Here is a 14,708-nt window from a genome sequence, read left to right as displayed (position 1 = left end):
TTTCAATCGCACTGTACGTGCACGCCCGCACGTGGTATTTTGTGGAAGAGCCACACTCAAGGGGCCAAAGAGCCGCATGTGGCTCGCGAGCTGCGGTTTGCCGACCACTGGCCTAGACTATGCAGCCCTAGCAAACAACTCATTATCTCAGTGCCTTACACAAGAAAAGTTTCTCACTCATACAGAGTCCACCATGGGTCTGGCTGACTCTTCAGATCTGCTGTTCTCCGTGTAGTGATTCAGTAATCCAAGCTGCTTAGACCCTCTGGTTTCATCTTTTTTTAAAAAAAATGTTTTAAAAATATTTCAATTAAAATTGACATTTAATGTTATATTAGTTTCAGATGCTGTTGGTGGAAAGCCCCAAAAGTCTGAATTCAGGATGGATTCTGAAGAATTGACACATGGCCTTATTCAAATTCATAAGAGCTTTAACAGGAGAAACTTACATACAAAAGTAAGGCAACTGCTCCCAGTGGTGGCAGGTGGGGAATTATCACACCCCTCCCAGAACAGGATCTTTTTTTTATAGGGACTTAATAGTAAAACTATATGGTGGATAGCCACATAGGCCAAGAAAAAACAATGCATTCCTAAGTTGACAGATAACATCAGGAAGTTAGTTATCCACAGTCTATACATTCATTCCCTACCTTCCTGGGAGCATGACGTTTATCTTTGGGTAGCATTCTGGTTTTCTGGGTAGTCAGCCAAGCCTGAGGCTACAGAGAGTTCAACAGTCACATAGGTTAAACAGAAAGTCCAATATTTTCCAGACATCTTTACTGTTGGAGCCATACTTCATCTCTGAGTTCCCCTAAACGTGGACAGAAGAGTGGTCAAAAACTTATGTAACTTACAAACTGATCACCCTAATGAGTAAGTACCCACATGGCACCACACAGTTATTACAATACTAGAGGCCCGGCGCACGAAATTCATGTGTGGGTACAGTCCCTAGGCCTGGCCTGTGATCAGGGCCATCTTCCCTGGCTGCTGGCAGCTGGCCCCGCCCCCTGCGGCCACCCACCCCTGGTTCCCTTTTCGCCATGGGAGATCAGAGTCTGCTGGCCAGGGGGAGGGGCTGGGAGGTGGTCAGTGCACCTCATAGTGACTGGTCGAGCAGTCGTTCTGGTCATTCCACCATTTGGGCAATTGCATATTACTCTTTTATATATATAGACTAGAGGCCCATTGCAGGAAGATTCCTGCAAGAATAGGGCTTCCTCGGGCCTATTCCTGCAAGAATTGGGCTTCCTGAGGTCAGAGCAAAGCAGAGAAGGGGGTGTCCCTTCTCCGCCGCCTGGCTCCCTCCCTTCCCTGCCACCTCGGCTCCCTCCCTCCTCCGCCACTTTGCTCCATACTGTGTCCACTGCCTCAGCTCCGCTCCCGTCTCTGCTACCTCCGATCTGTTCCTTTCTCTGCCGCTTGTCTCCCTTCTGCAGTGCTTGGCTTCCTTCTACACTGTCTTCAGTCTTTGCTGGGCGCCTGTGTATGCAAATTAACCGCCATCTTTGTTGGGTTAATTTGCATACTCTTCTGATTGGCTGGGGGGCATAGCGAAGGTACAGTCAATTAGCATCTTTGTCTTTTATTAGTGTAGATGTGCCCCAATCCTTCCACTTCCAGGGAAAAGGGCAAAGAAGGGTTGCTGAAAGTGATAAAGGAGGCAGCAGGGTGAACTTTTTTGGGGGGTGGGGTGGGGATTTTCCTCTTGATGAGGAGCTTCAAAGGATAGCAGCCTACCTCTGCTACCCTCTGTCTCCAGAGACACAATTTCTGATTGGTATCTGGCAGGATGGAGCAGTGGCAGGTACAGGACTGGGAGCGCCTTTCTGCATGCAGCTCCCTGGAGAGTCTCTTCTGGCCAAGGAAAGCTTTGTTTTAACCATATCTCCCAGAGCCAGGGTTGCTGAGTGGTCTGGGGCAGGAGGGCAGAATGGAGGTGGGGCAGGGCAGGAAGAAGTATGGGGTAGAAGACTGGGGGGTGGGGAGGGAGAGGGTGAAATATGTGTGTGTGGTGAGGGGGAGGGCTGATGCAGAAGGAGAGTTGGGGTCAGCATAGGAAAGTTTGGAGGTACTGGGGGAGTAAAAGGGACCAGCAGATGCCAGAACAGGGGAAAGGGTCTAGGGCAGCGGTTCTCAACCTGTGGGTCCCAACCCCTTTGGTGGTTGAATGACCCTTTCACAGGGGTCGCCTAAGACCATCCTGCATATCAGATATTTACATTACGATTCATAACAGTAGCAACATTACAGTTATGAAGTAGCAACGAAAATAATTTTATGATTGGGTCACAACATGAGGAACTATATTTAAAGGGCCAGAAGGTTGAGAACCACTGAAGAGTATACCTTGACTTTCTCTACCAATTGACCCCAAGCCAGCACACATGCAAACACTCTATGTCAATTGGTCCTCCGGGAAGGAGAGACCAAAATGAAACCAGAATAGATGTATTGAGTGAAAGATGGGCGATGAAGGAGGGAAAAGCATTCTCATACAGGTCTGAAACCTAGACGAGGAGCAGTGCCAGTGATGGTGAACCTATGACACGCGTGTCAGAGGTGACACACGAACATTTTTTTTTTGGTTGATTTTTCTTTGTTAAATGGCATTTAAATATATAAAATAAATATCAAAAATATAAATCTTTGTTTTACTGTTGCAAATATAAAATAAATATCAAAAATATAAATCTTTGTTTTACTATGGTTGCAAATATCCAAAAATTTCTATAAGTGACACGGCACCAGAGTTAAGTTAGGGTTTTTCAAAATGCTGACACTCCGAGCTCAAAAGGTTCGCCATCACTGTCCTAGGAAATCAGGTGGGGGTCCGTGAGGGTGAGTATAGACTAAGTCCCTTCCCCAGACCTTGCCATCCCAGGTGGCTAGTGGGAGGGGTCCATAGCAAGGCGCTGAACCCCCTATACTTTGTGTCTGAAGCTCCAGAACATGTGGCCAACATGCCCCACCCCTGCCACCCCTGCCAAAGTGCTGCAATTTGGAACGCGTTTGCAGACACATGGATTGTTTTTAAGTTAATGCTTTTTAATTTGCTCTGTTTCCCACTTGTCATTTTTTATTGAAAAGGTGGATTCTGCTGGTGTGTGTTCCTTTGCGGGGGCAGCAGGGTATTCTTCATGGGCAGAGATCCGATGAGAGACAGAGACAAAAGACCCAGCAAGACATAGGGAATGAGCAAACAGGATCAGAGAGCAAGGAACAGGGAGAGAAATGCACAGGGCAAGACAGACACATGACACAGGGTGCTGTGGACGGGGATAGAGCTTTCTGGACCCATGAGAGGGCTCATTCCATGGAGCAGTGGCTCTGTGGGCACGTTCACCCCAGGTGCAGCTCCCAGGCCCAGAGTCCATGAACTGAAAGCCTGGGATAATTAGAGCTAATTACATGTGTGCAAACAGCCACAGTGGAGGCTGAGGGTCGGCCACCCCTCCCCTGGCCTGCCCCCTGCGATCCTGCCCCAGCAAAGAGGCTTTGCTGGCACAGCTGGGGTTAGGAATTGGACCACAACTTGGTCTGAGCTCCCCTTGGCCTTGTGCTGAGCGGGCCCTGGTGGCATGGGCCCCATAATTTGGGTCCTTAGGTTTCTATTATCTTGGCCTCCTGAGCATTCCCAATTCTGCGAAGATTTGAGACAGGGTTCTTATATCCTACCATGGGGAGTGCCTGTCTGGAGCTGAGGCCTCGGGATGAGGAAGGGACAGAGTTTGGTGCTTAGCTTTTGGCGATTAGTTTGTCTCTCTGCCTGGATGCACCACAGGACCCCAAAAGAGTGACTTTTCTGAGCTTTCATTTGTGCGTCCACACCGTGCATGCCTCCTCTGAGACGTGGAGTCCAAGGGGAAGGAGAAAGGTGTGAATTCCTCATATGTGAATGAGGCTTTACACTTTGAACTGCTAGCCTGAATCAGTGATCTAATTTTGTGGTTCCAGGAGACTTTGGCAGGTTGGGTTGGAGTGGTGCCAGGGTAGGGTTTCATCTATAACTAGTGGCCCAGTGCACAAAATTCATGTGGAGGGGGGGTGTCCCTCACCCCAGCCTGCACCTTCTCCAATCTGGGACATCCCTCTCGCAATCTGGGACCGCTGGCTCCTAACCGCTCACCTGCCTGCCTGCTTGATCGCCCCTAACCACTCTGCCTGCCAGCCTGCTCACCCCCAACTGCCCCCCTATCTCCCTGCCTGCCTTATCACCCCCAACTGCCCTCCCCTCCTGGCCTGATCGTCCCTAACGGCCTCTGCCTTGGTCCAGCCACCATGGCTTTGTCTGGAAGGACTTCTGGAAGATCTCCTGGTCTAATTAGCATATTACCCTTTTATTAGTATAAATAATAAAAATGTAGTATGCTAATTAGACCGGACAGCCAAATGACCTTCCTGACATCCTTCCAGACGACCGTCTGGACTAAGCTGGGGCTGCAAGAGCCGAGGCAAGCTGCAGCAGCTATGAGGGCTGAGCTCCTTGCATGAATTTTGTGCATTGGGCCTCTAGTATTTCTATAAAGGCCCAGTGCATGAGTGGGGGCCGGCAGTCTGCCCTGATGGGGGCCCCTGCTGGGGGGTGGGGCTGGCCGGGGTGAGGGGCTGTGGTCATTCTGGTCTCCAGTGGTTCTGGTCGTTCTGCCATTTTGGTCGCTGGGCTTTTATTATATAGGACTAGATGCCTGGTGCATGAAATTTGTGCACAGGAGCGGGGGTGGGTCCCTCAGCCCAGCCTGCACCCTCTCACAATCCAGGACTGCCGATTTAGGCTGGATTCCATAGACATCCCTCTCGCAATCTGGGGCTGCTGGCTCCTAACCTCTCACCTGCCTGACTGATTTTGCCCCTAAAACTCAAGCTTCTTATTTTTTTTTAATTTTTAATATTTATATTTACTTATTTTTTATTTTAAAATTCATGTTTCTTGAGAACATGAAGCATTTAACATTATTCTATATTCCTTACAGAGAGCTAAGCATGGTAAACATAGCAAATACTTAATACTTATGGGCTTCTATACAAACACTTTCCAACCAGGAATGTTTTAATAGGTAGTCTCCAAAAACTTGAACTGGAAAACCTAAAAGTAGAGTGCTCAGATTTCAGGCATCAGGTGCTATTAGCAGGATTTCTATCCCAATTAAACTCTAATTCTGAGCTCTCAACAGTCTGGACAAACTGCCCTTCACTATCTCCAAAGATTTTTGGGTGGTTTTTTTGTGTGATTCTAAAATAGAGATTTATTTATTAAGAATTATTTAGTGTTTGCATAAAAATCACCAATTGTTCCTCATTGGGTTTTTAACACACATGAATTCTTTGGGGTCCCTCTATTCACCCCAACACTTTCAAAATACAGCTCTTGTTAGTGCCAGGGGCGACAGTTAAGGCAGCAAGGTGTTTCCTTGGGTCTCGGCATCGGAAGGGCTCGTGGGTCTCCCCTCTGAGAGAACACACATGATAGGTAGTTTCTTAGGTGGGGTAGGCTGTCCCTGAAGAAAATACTTATGCAGAAGAATGCAAATTCAGTCATCTGTGGTCAGTTACTCATACCTGATAGCTTTAAAATAAAGTCCCCTTGGTCAAGGTCATCAAAGGCTTACTGGTTGTTTTCAACTATAAAAAACTGTCTGGAAAAAAGACAGTAGGAAAGAGCGGGGTCTATACTGACAGCGCTGTGACGCTGGGCTGTGCAACCACAGGAGAGCACATAGCAGTCTGCTTTAAAAACAAATCCTGTATAATTTCAAATCAGACTCCTCGTGGTCCTTACACGACCCGAAACATCACTGCACCAGATCCTCATTTTCAAAATGAGGTGTATGACAGAGCTCCCCAGGGTCACGCACCACATGGGGTGACGGGGACAGAAAACCCTAGGACTTGACTTATTAGCAATGTTAACTGATTTTGATCACACTGAAATGAAGGCAGTCGGTCTGTCCTGTCATGAAATTAAAGGTGATTCAGAAGTAGGGTGGTTATTTATTGTTCTGTTAGGAAAGACCCCAAAAATGACTTTTCAGAAACCAGGGCTGTCCCCCGCAACCCCAGCCAGACTCTGGGCCCCCTGTGGGGGACGCAGGCCAAAGCGGCCTGCCAGCTTGCTTACAGTGATTCTGGCTCGTCTGTTTCTGGGAGTGCCGGCTGCTGGGCACGCCTACACCTTGTAGTTGAGCTCAGCGTTCATCTTGGTGTACATCTCGTAGATGACGTCAATGGTGGCCACATAGTTGACCAGGAACAGGCGGACCTTCTCCATGCACTCCTCCTCCGTCACGTTCTGGCCCTTGGTGAGCGGTTTCAGAAAGTCACACTTGTAGGGCGCTGCCTGGAAGGTCTTCTGCACGATCCAGCCGTGGTACTTCTTGAGGGCCACCTCATAGGCCTTGGTGGCGTTGAGGCAGATGAACTTGTGGTGGCTCTCGTCCTGCTCCCCATCACACATGCACTGCAGGAAGACCTAGATGAAGCGGAGGCCCCTTTTCAGCCACATCAGCACTAGCATGGCTCCCACTTTGGGCCACTCCGCTCCATACATTTCATTCTCCGCCTCCAGGATGTTCTGCAGGGTCGGGAACTTGGCCGGGTCGGTGTTGTACATAAGTTTGATTTTCATGATGTTACCATTTATGTCTGCCTTGATGGGCGTAAACACTGGGAACCCAAGGCAATGGAAGAAGGGTGGCAGGTGGGACACCGCCTCCAGGAAGGGCCCGGTCTCGATCTTGTTTTTTGCGGGCAGCGGCTTCAGCAGGTGCTTGGCCAGCAGCGCCATTTTGGGGTCGAGGCTGGCGGAGATGCTCTGGAACTCGGCCGGGTCGGTGTTGTACACAGCTTTGATTTTCGTGATGTTACCACTTATGTCTGCCTTGATGGGCGTAAACACTGGGAACCCAAGGCAATGGAAGAAGGGTGGCAGGTGGGACACCGCCTCCAGGAAGGGCCCGGTCTCGATCTTGTTGTTTGCGGGCAGCGGCTTCAGCAGGTGCTTGGCCAGCAGCGCCATTTCGGGGTCGAGGCTGGCGGAGATGCCGTTTTCTAATCGGATTTTCTTCTTTCTTCCCCAGCACACTCCAGACCTACTCCAGATGGACCACCCCAGCCCCGCAGACCCTTAACACCTTCCCCTATTTCTTTGACTTTCCCCCATCAAACTCAGACCCTATTGTGTTGCCTAGGGGTGCCTCTAACCGCTCCTTGGAGGGTGGGGCCAACCCAGCGAGGGGCCGTGGTGATTCTGGTCTAATTGCTGGGCCTTGAGGAGCTGATGGAAGCTGTGGGGTGAGCCTGCGACCTACCCGCCCTGGCGTGAGCGCCGAGCAGCACGTTCCATCAGTAGCCGCCTGGCGCACACGCATGGAGGTGAAGTCCCTGGTGCCTGCTTTCCTGCAGGCCTGAGCCCAAGAGCAGCCAGGGATGAGCTGGTATCCCAACGGCCTGACAGCCAACCCAGTCCTCCTGCCACCCACCCCGATTCCCCTGTTCACCATCGGTGATCCATTGGAGCCTGCAGGCCGGGGGCAGGGACCAAGAGGTCAGCTGTTCAGCCCGCTTGCCAGTCCCCAGTACCTCCCAGCCCGCTGGCTGTTGTGGGGCGGGGGAGGGAACAAGAGGTGCTCAATGCACTTCATGGTAACCTGTCGTTTGGTCATCACAGTTGTCACAGACACTGGCGATATATATATATGTCCTTGCCCGAAGTGACATATATATATATACACCACACTGTATCCCCTGTGCTGTAATTTACATTCATGGTACTGTTTTGTAACTGCCAATTTGTATTTCTTAATCCCCCTGACCTTTTCCTGACCTTTTCACCCAACCCCACAACACCTCTCCTATTAGCAACCATCAGTTTGTACTCTGTATGTATGAATTGTTTTTGTTTTTTTGTTTTGTTTGTTTATTTATTTTATTTTTTAGATTCCACATACAAGTGAAATCATATGGTATTTGTCTTTCTCTGTCTGACTTATTTCACTTAGCATTATACCCTCTAGCTCCATACATAATTGTCACAAGTTATATTTCACTTTTTAAGACCAAGTAATATTCTACTGTATATATGTTCCACTAATTTTTTACCCACTCATGTATTGATGGGCACAGGGGTTACTTCCATATCTTGGCTGTTGTAAATAATACTGAAATGAACATAGGGGTGCATATATATTTTTTGAATTAGTGTTTTGGATTTCTTCAAATAAATACCCCAAAGTGGGATTGCTGGGTCAAATAGTAGTTCTATTTTTATTATTTAAAGAACCTCCATATTGTTTTACCTAGTGGCTACACAAATTTGCAATCCCACCAAAAATGCACGAGGGTTCCCTTTACATCCTCAACAACGATTGTTGATTTATTAATGATAGCCATTCTGACATGTATGAGGTGATATCTCATTGTGGTTTTAATTTGCATTTCTCTGAAGATTAGTGATGTTGAGCATCTTTTCATAGCTCTATTGGTCATCTTATGCCCTCTTTGGAAAAGTGTCTATTTAGGTCCTCTTCCCATTTTTTTTTTTGCCCATTATTTAATTGAATTGGGTTTGTTTTGTTTGTTTGTTTGTTGTTGTTTTTGTCTTAAGTTGTATAAGAGCTTTATAAATTTGAGTTATTAACCCCTTATCAGATGTATCATTGGTGAATATGTTCTCCCATTAGATGGGTTGTCTTCTCATTTGTTGATGGTTTCCTTTGCTATGCAAAAACTTTTTAGTTTGATGTAGTCCCATTTGTTTATTTTTTCTCTTGTTTTCCTTGCCCGAAGTGACATATCAGAAAAAATATTGCTATGCTTTAGTCTAGGATTTTTAGGGTTTTGAGTCTTACATTTAAATCTTTAATTCATTTTGAGTTTATTCTTGTGTATGGTGTAAGAAGGTGGTCTAGTTTCATTTTTTTTGCATGTATCTGTCCAATTTACCCAACACCATTTATTGAATAGACTATGTTTACCCCACTGTGCTGGTGGCAGAGTGCACTCTGTCTAGGAGGGGGTTGTAGCACTCACCGGGCTGTGGTTCTGTACTGGGATCAGGGATGGAGTGGGAAGTGTGGTATTGGTGGCTTGCACTCACAGTGCAGGGACCTGAAGTGTAGGATCCTGGGATGTTGGGTTTAGGCTCCGGCTGGGAGGCACAGCTCTGGAGGTCTGTCTGGTGCACACTCACTGCAGATGTCTGGGACCCACGTCGCAGTACCGCGCTGCTCACTGCTGGAGCATGGTGGTGATTTTCGCATGTTATGGCTGGCAAGCGGCTCCCTACACAGGTCCAGGGGTGCTGTTTGAGATCGGTCTGGGTGTGGTGTGGCAGCACTCCTGGCCTCTATTGCTCCCCTCTACAAGATGGCATAGGTTCCTCACCAAAGCCTACCTGGCCTGGGAGTGCCCACAGCGGTAGCAGGGGCTCCCCATCTAGGAGAGCCTGATCTACCAGTCCCTGGGACTCCTGAGATATCTATCTGTCCTTCACTCACCCACACACATACCACACATGCCCCTCTCACTTCTTTACTCTGTCACACTCTCTCCCTCCCTGCAGTCCTATTGGCCGCCATGGTGGATCTCCTCATGAGTCTTGTTAAAGGCTGTCAATCTTGTTTATCTTTTCAGAGAACCAGCTTTTGGTTTCATTGGTCTTTTGTACTGTGTGGCGTGTGTTTTCCAGATGCTAATTTTTTTTTTCTGCTCTGATTTTATTATTTCCTTTCTTCTACTCACTTTGGATTTTCTTTATTGTTCTTTTTCTAGTAACTTTAAGTGTAAAGTTAGATTGTTCATTTTTCTTGTTTCTTGAGATAGGCCTGTATTGCTATAAATTTCTTAGGACCACATTTGCTGTGTCCCATAGGTTTGGGTTGTGTGTTCATTTTCATTTGTCTCAAGGTATCTTTGGATTTCTGCTTTGATCTCATTGTTGACCCATTAATTTTCTGTTATTTAGACCCCAAGTGTTTGTGTGTTTTCAGGTTTTTTTCTTGTGATTGATTTCTCAGTTTCATACCATTGTGGTCAGATAAGATGCTTAACAGGATTTCTGTCTTCTAAATTTATTGAGACTTGTTTTGTGTCCTAACATGTGGTCTCTTCTAGAAAATGTTCCATGTGTACCTGAAAAGAATGTATATTCTGTTGTGTTGGGGTGAAATGCTCTGAAAATATCAATTAAATCTATCTGGACTAGTGTAGCATTTATGTCTGTTGTTCCCTTGTGGATATATTGTCTGGAAGATTTATCTATTGATATCAATGGGGTGTTAAAATTCCCTACTATGACTGTATTAGTATTGATCCCTCCCATTATATCCATCAAGATTTGTTTGATGTATTTTGGTGCTCCTATGTTGGGTGCATAAATGCTTACAAGCATTATATCCTCTTTTTGTATTTCTCCCTTTATCATTATGTAGTGTCCTCCTTTTTCTCATATTATAGTTGTATTAAGGTATATTTTATCTGATATAAATATTCCTACCCCAGCTTTTCTTCATTCCACATGCATAAAATATTTTTTTTACTTTTTGGTCTCTGTGTGTCTTTCATTCTGAGGTGTGTTTCTGGTAGACAGCATATGTATGGGTTTTGTTTTTTTATCCATTCTGCTACTCTAAGTCTTTTGATGATGTATTTAAGCCATTTACATTTAAAGTGATTATTGATAGGCACGTATTTTTTGCTATTTTATTTTTTAATATGTTCCTTTGTTGTTTCTTCTCCTCCTCCTCTTCCTCCTCTTCCTCATCATTATTATTATTCCTCTTCTTTTTTTCCTCTTTATTAAAGAAAACCCCCTAACATTTCTTGTAATACTGGTTTGGTGGTAAAAAACTTCTTCCGATTTTCTTATCTGGAAAGCTCTTTTTTTTCCAATTTTAAATGATAGCCTTGTTGGATAGAGTTATCCTTGTTTTTTATCACTTTGAATATTTCATGGCAATCCCTTCTGGCCTGAAAATTTTCTGTTGACAAATCAGCTGACAGTCTTATGGGAGCTCCCTTGTAGGCAACTGTCTTTCTCTTGCAGATTTTGAGATTCTCTGTTTGTCTTTAACCTTTGCCATTTAATTATATGTCTTGGGGTGGGCCTCTTTGGATTCTTCTTCTTTGCAACTCTTTGTGCTTCCTTGACTTGTGTGCCTTTTACTTTCGCCAGGTTAGGTAACATTTCTGCCATTATTTCCTCAAATAGGTTCTTGATCCCTTGCTCTGTCTCTTCTCCTATCATGTAGTACCCCTAAGATGCAGATATTGTTAGGCTTTATATAGTCCCAAAGGTCCCTTCAAGTATCCTCATTTTTTAAATTCTCTGCTGCTCTGATTGGGCACTTTCTACTAACTTGTCTTCCAAATTGCTGATTTGATCCTCTACTTCATCCATGCTGTTGCAGTTCTCACTAAGTTTCTTGAGCCTCCTTATAACCATTTTTTTAAACTCTATATCTGGTAAATTGTATGACTGTTTTATTTAGCTCTTTTTCTAGAGATTTCTTCTATTCTTTCATTTGGGGCACATTTTCCTGCCAACCCATTTTGGGTGTCTCTTAGTGCTTGCTTCTATGTGTTAGGTAGATCTGAAATGTCTTCTGGTCTTGTTAAATTGGCCTAATGTAGTAGGTGTTCTTTGGGATCCAGTGGTACAGTCTCCTTGATCACCTGATCTGGGTGGTCCAGGAATGACCCTTGGGGTGGCTTATGTGAGGCATCCTGTTGTAATTGAGTCTTGATTACTTTTGGCCCACTCATGCATGGAGTCAACTCTCAGGATGACTGACTGTGAGGATCAACCCCAAACAAAGTATATGAGCTTCCATGCAGGTGCTGACCACACAAAGCAGAATTTTCCTCAGCAGTGTTTAGTGCCTGCTGAGATCTCCCTTTGGATATGCTGCTTTTGAGGTCAATTGGACCCTTCTCTGAAGCTGACCACTTGGTGTATCTATTCTGGGGCCTCTTGGGAGGGACTCGGGTGCAGGTCAATGTCAGACACTGCCTGTGTCTGGCCCAGGACAACCTATTTGGAGCTCAAAGTGCTGCACAGTTTGTGTCTGCCTCTGCTTGGCCTTGGTGTGCATGGGAAGGACCAAGGATAGCTTCCATCAGCACTGAGCCCAGGTGATAGTAGGCAAAAGGCCCAAGTCACCCTGAGATCCACCACTACCTGTCTTCACCTGCCAGCTGCCTGTTAGGCTAAGTCACTGAAAGAGCCTCCAATGGACCTCAAGTTGCATTATGTAGGTTCTCAGTGAGTCATCAGGTAGGAGTGAGTGGTGTTTACCAGATTGATGCGGGTTCAAACTCTGCGCCAGTGCTGGATCTGAGGCCACTAAGCAAAAGTCTCAGAGTACAAAATTCAAAATTGGAATGTTTTATGACACAGCAATTATACTTTATGGAATATATTTGAAGAAATCTGAAACACTACTTTGAAAGAATATGTGCACCCCTATGTTCATTGCAGTGTTATTTACAATAGCCAAGATTTGGAAACAGACTAAGTGTTCATCAGTAGATGAGTGGATAAAAAAGCTGTGGTACATTTACACAATTGATTACTACTTGGCTGTAAAAAAGATGAAATCTTACCTTTTGTGACAGCATGGATATACCTAGAGAGAAGTATGCTAAGTGAAATAAGCCAGTCAGAGAAAGACAAATACCACATGTTTTCATTTATATGTGGACTCTAGTGAACAAAATAACAAAAAAAATAGAAACAGACTCATAGATACAGAGAACAGACCAACAGCTTTCAGAGAGGAGTGGGGTTAGGAGGCTGGGTGAAATAGGTGAAGGAATTAAGCAAACAACAATAACAATAACAACAACAACAAAACAAATAGACACAAACAACAGTATGGAGACTATTAGAGGGAAAATGGGATGGGAAGGTAAAGGAGGATAAATGGCGATGGAAGAAGACTTGACTTTGGGTGGTGAACACAACAATACAATATCAGATGATATATTATAGACTAATACACTTAAAAACTATATAAGTTTCTTAACCAATGTCATCCCAATAAATTCAATAAATTTTTTTTAAATGTTACTAAGAGCTATGTTTTCTTCTAGGAGTTTTGTGGTTTCAGTTCTTACATTTAAGTCTTTAATCCATTTTGTCTTTATTCTTGTATATTGGGTTAAAAAGTGGAATAGCTTCTTTTTTTTTTTACATGTATCTGTCCAGTTTTTCCAACACCATTTATTAAAGAGACTGTCTTTAACACTTTGCATATTCTTGCTTCCTTTTGCATAGTTTAATTGACCATATAAGCATGGATTTATTTCTGGCCTCCCAATTCTGTTTCATTGATCTATGCGTCTGTTATATGCAAGTACCATGCTCTTTTGATTACTATAGCCTTGTAGTATAGTTGGGATCAGGTAGCATGATACCTTCAACTTTGTTCTTCTTTCTCAAGACTGTTCTGGCAGTTCAGAGTCTTTTGTGGCTTTGTATAAATTTTAGGATTATTTGTTCTAGTTCTGTGAAAAATGCCATTGTTGTTTTGATAGGACTGCATTGAATCTGTAGATTACTTTGAGTAGTATAGACATTTTAACAAGTAAATGTTTTCCTATTCAGAAGCACATAAAAAATAAAGTCTTAAAGAAAAACTTAGCTTTGATTTTAAAATGCTTATCTTTGGGAACTGGAGTTAGGACTAGGGCTGAGGAAGGGCTTATAATTCTTTAATCCATGCATTCATTCAACAGAACCTTATTACTAACTATGTGCCACGCCTCATTTGTTATTTTGTTTTAATATTGTATATATATCACATTAAGAAACATTAAAAACTTGCCAATTGAAATAAAATAATAAAAAATGACAAATATAATTTAGCATTCACCATATGAAAACCTCTTATATGACTGGAAATGTTTTAAAAATTCGTGTTTATGTAGTTCCATAATGTATAGCTTTGATTCCAGCTGAGTCAAAAATTCTTAAATTGCCTTTGTCCCTAACTGAACCAGAAAGACTCAAATTAGAGCATCCTTTTTACCTACACTTCTCACAGTCATTGTTTACTTAGCACTTGCAGCTAATCAAATATTTCTGAAACTCAGAGGCTAACTAGAGAAAAAAAATATCTTATGGTATAGACTGAATTGGGTCTTTATAGATTATTTATACAGTAATTTTACTTGTAAAAATAATTTAAGGAATTTTGTAATTCTAAAATGAGATTGATAAAAGAGAGTGAAGGAAAGCAGAAATATTATCTAGAAGAGGCCATTTTTTAAATACCAATAGAATAGAACCCTGCTATGGTTTGCTTCTTGCAATGCAAGTTCTAAAAGGTCACAGGTCAAACTAAGCTTTTTGAACTATGACTACTTGCAGAAAGAACTGCAGCATGCTTTACACATACAGCTGGGTAAACATTTTCACTGGCATGCACTGAGAAGGAAGTCTGGGGAATCCTTCTATAGTGAAGATGGGTCAGATCCTCCCACAAGTTTCCTTGTGCCCTACCCTCCCCAGTTCCTTCCTTTTTCTTTAATCCTCACCTGAGGACATTTTCTCCATTGATTTTTTAGAGAGAGTGGAAGTGAGGGAGAGAGGGAGAAAGAGAGAGAGAAACATCGATGTGAGAGAGACACATCAATTGGTTGCCTCCTGCACACGCCCAAACTGGGGCCAGAGATCAAATCAGCAATCCAGGTACTTGTCATTG

The 14,708-nt window shown here is 44.2% G+C and overlaps 1 pseudogene; it reads right to left on the bottom strand.

Moving 5' to 3' along the window:
• Window positions 1–6,144: 6,144 nt before the first annotated feature.
• On the bottom strand, window positions 6,145–6,790 carry LOC102240567 (annotated as a pseudogene).
• Between the last annotated feature and the right edge of the window lie 7,918 nt (window positions 6,791–14,708).

Source organism: Myotis brandtii, unplaced genomic scaffold (assembly GCF_000412655.1).
Source record: "Myotis brandtii unplaced genomic scaffold, ASM41265v1 scaffold513, whole genome shotgun sequence".
In the NCBI taxonomy this organism is placed as follows: domain Eukaryota; kingdom Metazoa; phylum Chordata; class Mammalia; order Chiroptera; family Vespertilionidae; genus Myotis; species Myotis brandtii.
This window is presented reverse-complemented; position numbering and strand designations above follow the sequence as displayed.